Raw genomic sequence first — 13225 nt, 5'->3', positions numbered from 1 at the left:
CCTTTAATACGCCCCTGACACATCTGCTTGTGATTTGAACGCACTTCTGACAGACTTCATAGAAAAACATCTAAAAATTGGTTTTGAAAATACCAATTGGACTTTTTGTGAGAAAAACATTCAAATGCAGATTTATGCCACTTTTTGGACGTTTTCTCTTTTGAAAATGAGCTCCATATTTGAAAATGAGTCAGGGCTATGACGGGGCATGGGCATTTTCAGGGCTTTTTTTGAGGGGGTACTTGGGGGTACTGAGTACCGGCACCTTTTTCCATTGTCTGCTGAAATTGACCCATGGTCCCCAAGTTTTAATGAAAGAGTTCAGGCTTTACACACCAGTTCTGCCTTGTCCTAGATTCTGTGACTGCTTGCAGGGGGCTTGGCTATTGTGGGGTAGGTCCCTCAATGATCATCCCACCCTGAAGGGTGGCCTGGCATTTGAGTACCGGCACCTTTTTTGCTTGAAAAAAGGCGCTGGGCATTTCTAAAATCTATACACATTATTATAGAATACACCTGATCTGCACCTACTTTAGATATCAGGATTTCCACCAAGTAAAACGTGGCTAAATAGACGCAAAGAATTTGGTCATGGTTCTGAGCCACTCAGCTATTCTATATACCGTGTGGAAATTTAAGTCTATTCTATAAATTTAGGTGTACTTTAAAGAATACGCCTAGGTGTAATTTTTTCTGCATGGATTTTTCAGGCGCCATATATAGAATCTAGCCTATATACTTTCCACTGATATTTATTATTTACTAACATGTAAAATCCGCCCAGTACAATAAAACAAAACATATATCACATAAACACCAATACACTCAATAAACATAAACAGAACCTTAATCTTGAAGCCCAAGCCCCCCACCAAACTATGCTTCAGAAAATGCTCTCTGAAACACCAAAGCCTTTATCTGTTTCTTAAGTGCAGCCAAAGAAGTTGCTTGTCATACCTAAGAGACAAAGCATCCATAATTGAAGTCCCACAACAGAAAAAATTTGCATACGAACAGTCTGCAGTTGAATACTGTATAGAGGGAACAGTCAACAATTCTTGATCCTGCCTTCGCAAGGACCTTGTAGGATAATACATCTTTTGAGCCATAGCATATTCATCTCGTGGTGGGACAGTAACCTCTCCTGCTTGGTTAAGCCCTTTTGAATATGAGACCATTTATTATTGAATTAGCTCACACCTTTCAATGGTAGCTTAAGGAGAGTTACATTCAGATCATTACATGCTTCAATGTACACAAGTAATATATAGTTGGAAAAACTCTACACTGAACAGTGCATACAAGTTTTATATCTCTGCTTACTGATAATGCAGTTTTGGAGAGATCTATTGTAAATCTTTGTGTATGAAGGGAATAACTTAAATGTCATTCATCTCCTCAGTGGTTTAGGCCTTTGGATCACAAAATTTATCAGATACAGTGTTTGAAGACTTCCTGTTAATGTTGATGCTGCTTTGTCATTCTCATAGTGGCTTGTTTCTTAAAATATATATATATATATATATATTGTGACAAGGCTACAGCCCAGAGGTACAAAATGAAACAACAAAATCCTGAACTACGTCTCCCAGAATGCATTGCCCGTCCCAGCAAGGGGAGCCCCAGGGGGTGAAGCCACCGAAATCACCAAGTCTCTGGGCCCCGCCCTCACGTCAAACGTGATGACGTTGAGGGCGAAGCAATGGCGTCACACATCGAGGGCGGAGCCATGGTGTCAGTGGCTTCAGAACGAAGATGATGATGAAGGTGTGTTGACGAGGTGCGGAGCAATGGCGTCAGTGGCTTCACAAAGACAAAGAGGTGGGGGGGGGGGGGGTTGGGGAGGAAAACCTTGCTAGCGCCCGTTTCATTTGCTCCAGAAACGGGCCTTTTTTTACTAGTCTTTATATAGTTTTCTATGTATTATTTTGATATGTTTTATTATAATAGACTATGTGTATGTTTTAATTTGTTTGTGTGCTATATAGTTTTATATTTTTAGACATTTGTACTTATGTTTTTAATAGCTTTGATATGTTTTGTTATCTTATACCAATTTATTAATGCTTTATGTTTTGTTTATTGATTGTCTTATATTTTTTATTTACTTATTTATTTTTATGTACAGTGCTGTTGAAGAAATTGAGTGATATTTGAATTAGATGTTTAGAATGGTTCAGAGGTTTTTTTTATCCATCAGAATATACAGAGGACAGAAAAACAACTTCTTATCAGAACATGTACTGCCAACTGTGGTGTGTCTCAGGGATCCCCATTGTCACATATTTTGCTTAATATCTTTAAGAACTCTTTTTGTAGGTAACTAACATGATTTGGGTGGCTGTTTTTACAGCTATGCAGATGATATTATCTTGCCAGTTCCAATGAAATCAGCTTGTATAGACTTAAAGTTTATCATACAGAAATGGTCGAATGTAGTAGAGGTGTGAGCGTCCTTAACATTTATTGAAGTTGAATAAAGAAAAAACTAAATTAGTTTAGTTGAGTAATTTGCACCAGGATATATAGATAAGGCTTACTTATAGATGGAGTTCATTTTTCATTCTGAGACTTCTTTAAAGGTATTGGAAGTGTTGCTAGTCCAGTTTCTTTTAGAAACTTAGGGGCCCTTCTAAGAAAATACATTACATTTTAGGCTTAGCGTGCTATAATGTGAGACTTTAATAAATGGCAAGCTCAAATTAATGCTGCAACAAGAAGTGCATTCCCACTATTTTGTATTGCAGGTTGTGTGTAACATAGGGCCTCTTTTACTAAGCAGCGGTGAGCCCAACGCAGGCTTACTGCTCACTAACAGGAAGTACATCCAGGCTACCACAGCAGCCCGGCAGTAATTCCCACCCCTAACGTGCCATCATATCTGGCACCGGAGTGTGCCTGGTGGTAATTGGGCAGTGCCGTGTGGTGCCCCGGTTACCGGCAGGTTAGTATGGGAGCCATTACCGCCACCTCAATGGGTGGTGGTAAGGGCTCCTCCCCAAATTAACCACACGGCAAATGCTTTACTTGCCAGGTGGCCCTTTCCTGCAGAAAAGAGAGACTTCCCTTTTATCTGCTGTGGTAAATGGGGGCCTGGGCACATGTGAAAATCATGCGCTGATGCCAGTGCAGGCCCCCTTTTTCCACAGCTTGGTAAAAGGTGTCCATAGGGAGTAATGTATGGTACTTCTCCTGGTTAGTACAAAAGCATTTACTGCCAAATTCTATGTAGTGCACCTAGAGATCCACGCTGAAATCCAGGCGTATTCTATAATACCATGCGTAACTTAATTGGCTGTGTTTTCAAACACAGAAGATAGACGTCCATCTTTTTCGAAAATGACCTTCTTTCCTATTTGGAATTTGGACGTTTTTGTAAAACGTCCAAATTCTGATTTAGACATTTCTTTTGAAATGCCCTTCTTAGTCACGCAGATAGGCACTCAGCATATTCCATAAACCTTATGGAAATGTAGGCTTATTCTATAAAGTACGTCTAAATTTAGATATACTTAATAGAATATGCTTAGGTGTATTTCATTTCGGTGCCAATTTTATTAAGTGTAGTATATAGTATCTAGTCCTTAATGTTGAATTAAATTTAATTAGTGTCAATAATTACTTGTTAAAAAGCCAATCATTGGCGCTAATTTTGCTTGCTATTTAAATTGCATGCAGAAATTGGGCATGTGCAACTGCAATTTTTGGTGACTTCTACAGAATTAGGGGATAAGTGCATTGTAGTTAACGTGGACACACCTAACGCCACATATGTAGGTGGCATTAAGGGATCTTTATCTACCATGGTAACAGTGTGTGTGCAAAGTTATTGAGTACTAACTGCAAAGTGCTGTCCATGTTCATTCTCTAACCCCTTTCCATGCTATTTGGAGACAAGCAATTTTCAAAACTTTATATCTCAGTAAATTGTCTGAAAATTGTCTACCCCTTCCATGAATCAACGGTGATCAGTAGCGCACATAGGACTAGATTCTATAAAAATTTGGCGCTAAAATGAATTTAGGTGTACTTTATAGAATAAGCCTAAATTTCCATGTGGTTTATAGAATTCAAGGAAAGAAAAGTAGGAACAAAGAACCACGGACCTCCAGAGACTGGCGCACACAATATCTTAGTAAAAGCAAAGTTTATTGAGAAATCAAAAATGACTCAACACAACGCTGTGTTTCGGCCAGAGGGCCTGCATCAGGAGAATACGCCAAGTGCCAATTCACTTGACTAAATTTTGTTGTGGTCAATTATGCCAAGTAAAACCTGGTGTAAATCCCAACACCTAAATTAGGTGTAGAGTGGGTATATTCTATAACAATGCACATAGATTTTACAAATGCCCACCACACACCCATTCCACGCTCATAACCACACCCACTTTTCAACTATGCAATGTGCATGTTACAGAATACGCTTAGCAAGTAGTGCACGCAAATTCTAATTAATGACAATTAGTGCTAATTGGTTGTTAATAGCCAATTATCAGCACTTATTAGCATGTTAATTAATTAATTATGCACATTGTTATGGAATATGCTTCGATTTCCATGCAGAAATCTTGGCATGATATATAGAATCCTGGGGACAATTTTACCAGCAGGAAAATTAGTCAGGCTCAGATGTAGATTTAGACTGGTGGAGGCAATAGCATACATATATAGCGTTTATTGAAAGATATTATCCTAATAATACTTCACACATTTGATTGAAATCTGTTTTTATGCTTCAAGTGCAGGTGTCTGTAGCAGATGCCAAGCATCATACTGTAAAAATACAACATAAGGCCAAAGATGTTATTTATAACCTAGAAATCAAAAACACTCACAGATATCATATAAACCCTGCTTACATAAGGATAACATATTGAATACCTTATCCCGTTGCAACAGGAAAAGATTTTATTGTTTCTTTCTTTTATTATGTTAGTGGATTTCCATATAAATCAACTATTCAGTGACTATCCTACTGAACCATGCTGGTATTTGATAGCACACAAGGAGTTTGTGTATATAACAATTGTATCAGTGTGAATCTGCTGAATAATATGAGCCCCTGAAGAGTTACTGTACGGTGAAACCTTTCTTTGTTCTGTGAAGATAACAGTACTTAGAGCAAAATACAGTCAGAACAAGCTGTGAAAACATCCCTATACAGTTCTGCCAATGCACATTAATGCTGACCTGAAACGTGCCATTCTTCTGGGGTATACAACCTTTCCTCAACAATACCGTACCCCATTGTGTGATGACTTTCTGATATAACCCATTGTTTGCAAGGGATCAGCTTGTTATACTGAGTTCATTTCCTCTGGTACCCCTTATTTTCTTTATATTTGCATCTGGGTTTCATATGAATGGAGAACACAAGATTAAGCTATTCTGCAGTCTGCTGGCGTAATATCCATCTTACATGGAAAATAGTTCATTATAGGGCTCATTTTCAAGACAAAAACATCCAAGAAGTGGCATAAATCTGCATTTGGATGTTTTGCCTCACAAAAAAGGTCCAAATTGTATTTTTAAAACCAATTTTTAGATGTTTTTCTATGAAATGCATAAGAATTAGATTGTAAGCTCTTTGAGCAGGGGCTGTCTTTCTTCTATGTTTGTGCAGCGCTGCGTACGCCTTGTAGCACTATAGAAATGCTAAATAGTAGTAGTAGTAGTAGTAGTAAGTGCGTTGAAATCACAAGGGGGGCATGTCAGGGCATGTTAAGGGTGGGATCTCAGCGTTCCTAATATTTGAATGTTTGTCTGCCATGATGGAACAAAACAAAAACATCCAGGGCTATAAGTTGGACGTTTTGGTCTAGACCTGTTTTATTAATGAACAAGCCACAAAAAAGTGACCCTAAATGCTCAGATGATCACTGCAGGAATAGAGGAATGACATCGTCTTACTCCTTCAGTGCCACTGATCCCCTCCCACTCTGCAAAGTTTTAAATGAAACAGTACATGCCAGCCTCTGTGACAGGTTCAGATGTATTGGCCAGTCCTATTAGAGCAGCACACAGGTTCCTGGAATAGTCTAGTGGTCAGTATGCAGTGCACTCTTGTGGTGGAAAGTGTCAGCCTCCTCCCCCAAATACACCAAACCTACTGTCCCACATATAGGTGATACCTGCAGCCACAAGGGCTATTGTAGTGGTGTACCATTGAGTACAGTAGTTTTTTTGTGGGTTTTGAAGGGCTTACCTACAATATAAGGGGGTAATGGTGAGATGTATACCTAGAACATTTTATATGAAGTGCACTGCAGTGCCCCCTAGGGTGCCACACTGTTCTGCTGGGATGCCTTTATGGCCAGTCTACAAGGAAAACTGGCTCCTCCTACGTCCCAATGGCTTGATTTGTGCATTTTTCACTTAAACTTTTTTTTTAATGGTCCAAAAGATAGATATATTAAGCATAACAACGTCTAGGAAATGGTTATGTCAAAGAAAAAAGATAATTTTTCCTGATTTGAAAATGGTCTTCATTACTTGATTTTTGGTCATTTCTGCAAAATGTCCAAAGTCAGATTTAGACGTCATATCAAAAATGCCCCTCTATGTATCTTGAGTTCACAGAATAGTAATTGTACCTTTTGCTCCAATATGGGGGTATGGTGGGATCTGCATTTCCCGTGACCAGAATAGAAAGGGCCAACACAAAAACAAAGGTAGCCAGCAGAGTTGCAAAGCAAGCCCAGGGTCAAGAATTAGACTTATAATTTTATGCAACAAATAACATAGAAAAGACAAGATTGGATGTCTCTGGGAAGGAGCCCCCATAGAGTTTGTGACACATTCTGGAGGCCTGGAGGAAAGAAAGGTAGGGAAAGAAAAATTAATTTAATTTTTTCATGATACATTTATGAATTGATTTTTCTGTTTGCCCAAGATAATCTATAACAAATATAAAGTACTAGAAATGCAAACATGATGTAACTCATAATAAAAACATGATTAAAAGGAGATGAGACACATGGAAGGAAACACTGGATAAGGAGCATCAAACCATCACTGAGACATAGATCTGTGAGTGGAGAGATAGAAAAAACCAAAATTTGAGCTGAGGTGAATGGAGTTTTACTGGCTTCTAGAAGTACATAGGAGTGCTGACAGTGAATTAAAGCATAGACATTTTAATGTGCAATTATTCAAGACAGTGCAAACAAAGTGGAGGAGTAAGCTAGTGGTTAGAGCACCAGCCTTGACATCCAGAGGTGGCCTGTTCAAATCCCACTCTGCTGTCATCTATTATGTTACTATCGTTACTTAGCTTAGGATGAAATATTTCACACCAGCATCCAAAAATACTGTGGATCCGACCCTACTCTATTCTTTATTCATTTACTGTAGCACAGGATTGAATGTTTGTGCATTATTCCTCCTGAAGAAGAAATCAAAGTGAGGGGGGGAGCCCTTGTTGAGGATTGTGGACTGTGTGCTACAGTTTACTAGCATCTTTTTTTGTAACAGTGTTTTTTCCCCTCCATTTTTAGGAGTTGTTTTTCACTGTTACTTTTTCGATGCCTTACTTGGAACCAGTGATTTTAGCCATTTGTGAACGGCTATCTGCGTAGACCTTCTGTAGCAGCTGAGGTTTCACTTGTTTAAATTATTTATAGGCTGGTCTCTTCCTTCAATGCTCAGAACATTTCATATTGTTGAATTTTGTTCTCTACCCTTGTGAAATTTGTGATACTGCAACAGGAAGGGCAGATGAGAAACTGCAAGGATTTGAACTGCCATCATTTTCTGTTTATGTGTTGCTTGCCATGCTTTGACTTAATTTTACATTTAAGAATGGCCTTGCATTCATGTTTCAGGCTCAAACTTTCATACTGAGGAAATCTAATCAAGTCAGCGTATTAACTCACTTTCAGAAACTTTCCACAAAGGTAGCCATGCAGCTGACAGATCATCACAAATCTCATGTAAACAGTAAAACTAATCTTTAGTATCTATGCCAAAAGTTGGTGGTTTTAAAACTCTGAACCCTGCATGCTTAATTTTCCTCTTGGCATGTAGCAGTTTTCCCTGAGTGGTCATTTCCTTTTCAAATTATGCGTATGTTGAAGGTAGATAAATGCAATTTATCCTGTTCTTTTATTGGTGGTGTCTCATGCTTGCCACTTACAATAGCAGTTCACTGCTGTGGCATAAGGACAATAATGAAATGGCTGTGCAGAGAAATTACAGATAAGTTATCTTGTACTGGCTGAGGAAGTGTCACTTCTTGGTCACGGAGCTAGTATGCTGTTGAAAGAGATTTAAGTTAGCTAATTCTAATGGAGAGCCTTGAAAAATACAGTACTGTCATGATGGCCACACTTCTAATAAAGAAATAAAGACAAGAAAGATGGACACGTTTCTATTATTGAATGCAGCTCTTTAAAAGCATGAGAATTGCTTGAAAATGTGAAGTCATTTCATCTACTGAATCTTAGCCAGTGTTAAAATAGCCTCTAAATCTAAATGGGTCGATATTCAGTGGCATTTGTGTGGATAGGAGAAGTTTCTACTCAGATAAGTGCTATTCACTAGGGCTAGCCATGTACTTTCAATGACATTAGCTAGATAATGCTGCTGAAAATTACCACTGATCATTCTGGCACTATACAGATAGTCCATGGGTGGAACTAAGATGTAATGTTACCCAGTTAGCAGTAATATTCAGACTGTTAGAAAACTATTCGGATAAAGTTAGGACAATTAAATAACATAAGTATTGCCATACTAGGACAGACCAAAGGTCCATCAAGCCCAGCATCCTGTTTCCAACAGTGGCCAATCCAGGTCACAAGTACCTGGCAAGATCCCAAAACAGTACAACACATTTTATGCTGCTTATAAGCAGTGGATTTTCCCCAAGTCCATTTTAATAATGGTCTATGAACTTTTCCTTTAGGAAGCCATCCAAACCTGTTTTAAACTCCGCTAAGCTAACTGCATTTACTACATTCTCCGGCAATGAATTCCAGAGTTTAATTACACGTGGAGTGAAGAAATATGTTCTCTGATCCGTTTTAAATTTACTACTTTCTAGCTTCATTGTGTGCCCCCTAGTCCTAGTATTTTTGGAAAGAGTAAACAAGCGATTCACATCTACCCGTTCCACTCCACTCATTATTTTATAGACCTCTATCATATTTCCCCTCACCTGTCTTTTCTCCAAGCTGAAGAGCCCTAGCCACTTTAGCCTTTTCTCATAGGAAAGTCGCCCCATCCCCTTTATCATTTTCGTTGCCTACTCTGTACCTTTTCTAATTCCATTATATATTTTTTTAGATATATCCAGGTAGTTATTTAGGTACTGATCAGAATATTGTCAATACCTGGATAACTTCCAGTGACATCTTTATAACTGTCTGTTCTGCATCAGTATCTGGGTATGGCTTGATGCTGAATATTCAGGCATAAGAAACTCATAGCAGCTGGTGTTTAAAAAAACACTGACTGCCGCAAACTGAATATCAAGAATAATTTTGATGTCACCATTTTAGATCAGTTTATTACATAAGCCCATTGATCCGGAAAAAAGATGTTCCTTAATACCTGTTCTGCATGTATTACCTGTTTATGTTCCATATCTGCACTATATCAAACTAGCTGAAGCTCGTTGAAAACCTTTCCCAACTATGCCAGGCTTACCTCTAGCATACATGGCCACCTTCTTGAAGCCATCCAGGGCACTGTTTTACAACTGTGCGATATTCTTTTTAGCCAGCAATGGCTACTGGAATCAATCGAGGGTTCAGGGTCCAAGCAGGCAAGCTTCCAAGTCACCAGTAAGAGAAATGGGAATTGGCCCATCAGTGCTCATTCATGACCCTGAACTACAAGTACGTGCTGTACTGATGTACTGAGTAAGAATCAATACAGGGTAACACAGTGGTTCCCATACCCGGTTCTAGAGGCACCCCAACCAATAAGGTTTTTAGGGTATTCACAATGAATATTAATGAGAGAGATTTGCATGCACTGCCCTACTGTATGCAAATCTCTCTCATGAATATTCATTGTGGATAGCCTGAAAACTTAACTGGCTGGGGTGCCTCCGGGACCAGATTTTGGAACCACTGGCATCTTAACTGCAGCTGAGATTAGTTCTGGAAAAGGCTGTGTGTAGTCCAGCTTCTTTGCTGAGACAGCTTTCCACTACAAACACAGACTGAAAATGCTGTGGAGCGGGGGCATCCTATCTACATGACCTTGTCCAGGAGATGGCTGTGAAACATCAGCTTGGAATCCAAAAGGGAAAGGGAAGACCTGTCACAACAGGGAGCAAAGGACTTTTTCAAGTGCACCCAAAGCGTAAGGACAGTGTTATTCTTCCTATGGCCCGAGGGGCAAGAGAGAAAGCATTGCTAAGTTCCAAGTGTGAGTCAGGGCCTTTGGCATGTGTTTTCTGAGGTTACTAGTAAATAAGGCCCGTTTCTGAGCGAATGAAATGGGCGCTAGCAAGGTTTTCCTGGGAGTGTGTATGTTTGAGAGAGAGTGTTTGTGGTAGTGAGTGTGTGAGAGAGAGAGAGAGAGAGAGAGTGAATGTGCGAGTGTATGTGTGTGTGTGTGTGTGAGAGAGAGAGAGAGAGAGAGAGAGAGAGATACCTTCCTCTCCTCCCTCTGTGGTGTGAGCACCCCCTCCTCTGGTGTGAAGAGCAAATAGGGATGGAAGGGCAGCTGTGAAAGGAAAAGTGAAAGTTGGTGAGGCTGTAAATCCCAGCATGGTAGAAGGCAAGTTTTGAACCTGGTGACCCTGCAGCTGTTGATGCCTGTGCACCGAGTACCTTTGCATTCATGTTCGTCATGCAGCTGTTAGAGGGGATGGAGTTGCTTCCTGTTTGTGCACTCTACTGTGCAGATCAGCAGTGAAGCGTCTTTCGATCAGTGAAACCCTTTTGCCTCAGTGACCTTCCCCGTCCAGCCTTGCTGTACCAGCACCGTTGTCGTTTGATGTTTGAGCTCCATTTCCCCATGTCAGTATTTCCTGCATTGTCTGTGCTGTGGGAGCACTCACAGCTGTTTCGCGTTCCGTTTCTATGTGCCGAGGGGGGGGGCAGTGACAGCTGGGTGTGTGCCGGTTGAACTCGCAGCATTTTCGCATTCCGTTTCTATGCGCCGAGGGGGGGGGGGCAGTGACAGCTGGGTGTGTGCTGGTTAAGATCGTGTTTTCTGGAGTGTCAGTGTTGCGCCGTCGTCAATGGCGTTTCGTGGAGTGTGAGTGCTCCGCCCTCAGCGTCATCACGTTCTGATGCGAGGGCGAGGCACACAGCAATGGGCGAAAAGTGGTCTCGACGCCTCAACTTCCGGTTGGAGGCTTCATTTAGAACGTTGGGGTAGCGAATTATGTGCGGAAGGGGCGTGGCTGAGGGCGGGTCTAGGAGTGACAGTGAGTGGTGCATATGAGTGAGACTGAGTGTCTGACAGCCTACCCTTCAGTGTTTCCTCTGACAGAGCTGAGCTTCAGAATGTTCCACGCGAGAATTATTATATAGATTACTATTTATCTGTTTGTTTTTGCATCAGGAATAAATATTAGTTGCACTGCTATTGCACCTCACTGTCAGAAGAAGTACTGACAAGTTCTGTTGCTAAGTTATAAATAGAAACATGATGGCAGATAAATATTTATGTTTATTCTGGTATTTATATGTCACCTTTCAAAAGAAAGTCAAAGTGATTTACAGTTTCAAGCGTAGAGAGGTGTGGGTAGCCGTGTTAGTCCCACTCTTAAAGGTTATCAATAGAAAGCAAACAAAATAAAGCATGGAAAAGAAAATAAGATGATACCTTTTTTATTGGACTAACTTAATACATTTCTTGAATTAGCTTTCGAAGGTTGCCCTTCTTCGTCAGCGGAAGAAGCGGAAACAGAAAGAGACTACAAACTGAATAGGACAGCAGCAGGAAATCAGTCCAACAACCAGCGTGGGGGGAGAGAGAGAAAAAAGAGGCCAAATGGCCCATGCAGTCTGCCTATCCATTATCTCCTCCTCTTCCTAAGAGAACCCATGTCACTGTCCCACTCTTGTCTGTGAATTCACACATAGTCTTTGTCTCCACCACTTCCACTGGGAAGCTATTATACGCATTGATCTCCTTAGATTACTTCTGAACTTATAACCTCTTAACTTCATATTATCCCTCTCATTCCAGAGTTTCCTTCATTTGAAAAAGGTTCACCTCCTGTACATTAATGCCACAGAGATATTTGTCTCTATCATATCCCCTCTTTTCCACTTCTTCCATAATATACATATGGAGGTATATACAGTCTGTCCCTATACGCTTTACAATGAAGACTACTGACCAATTTTGTAGCCACCCTCTGAACTGACCTCCATCCTATTTATATCTTTTGAAGGTGTGGTCTCCAGAATTGTACATATTATTCTAAATGGGGCCTCACCAGAAATTTATACAATGGCACTATCACTTCTTTTTTTTCTCTCTACTAGCTATTCCTCTGCCTATCAACCTAGGGTTACCATACGTCCAGATTACCCAGACATGTCTGGGCATCCGGGTGGGTTTTGCCAGTCCCGCCCATTTGTCCGGATTTCTAGACAAATGGGTGGGTGGGCGGCAGACCTATGCTAGCCTCCCCTCCCCTTCCCTTACGTACTATCTACTGCCTGGTGGTCTAGTGACCTCTTCGGGACAGGAAAGAGCCCCCTCTTTCCTGCCCGGAGCGCTGCCCTGGCCCTGCATCCTGTTGCTGTGTGATGGGTCTCGGGATTCAAAATGGCCGCCAAAAGTTGAAGGGGCCTCGCGAGACTTCAACTCTTGGTGGCCATTTTGAATCCTGAGATCGTCACACAGCAACAGGATGCAGGGCAAGGGGCAGTGCTCCAGGCAGGAAAGAGGGGGATCTTTCTGCCCTGAAGAGATCACTAGACCACCAGGGCAGTAGATAGTAAGTAAGGGGAGGGGAGGGGAATATGTGACCTGAGGGAGGGGAGGGGACGGGGCGCAAGGGAGGGGAATATGTGACCTGGGGGAAGGGAATATGTGACAGGGGCAGGTGAGAGCGAGAAAGGGCGGGACAGGAATGTAAAATGTGCATGGGTGGGTGGGGCAGGGGCGTGACAGTGTCCTCTTTTTCAGAGGACAAAATATGGTAACCTATATCCACCCAAGCGTTCTTCTGGCATTGACTGTCACCTTTTTCTAACCTGTTGCCACCTTAAGATCACCCCCATATCCTGCTCTTCTTTCTTACACAG

Source organism: Microcaecilia unicolor, chromosome 1 (genome assembly GCF_901765095.1).
Source record: "Microcaecilia unicolor chromosome 1, aMicUni1.1, whole genome shotgun sequence".
NCBI lineage: Eukaryota > Metazoa > Chordata > Amphibia > Gymnophiona > Siphonopidae > Microcaecilia > Microcaecilia unicolor.
This window is presented reverse-complemented; position numbering follows the sequence as displayed.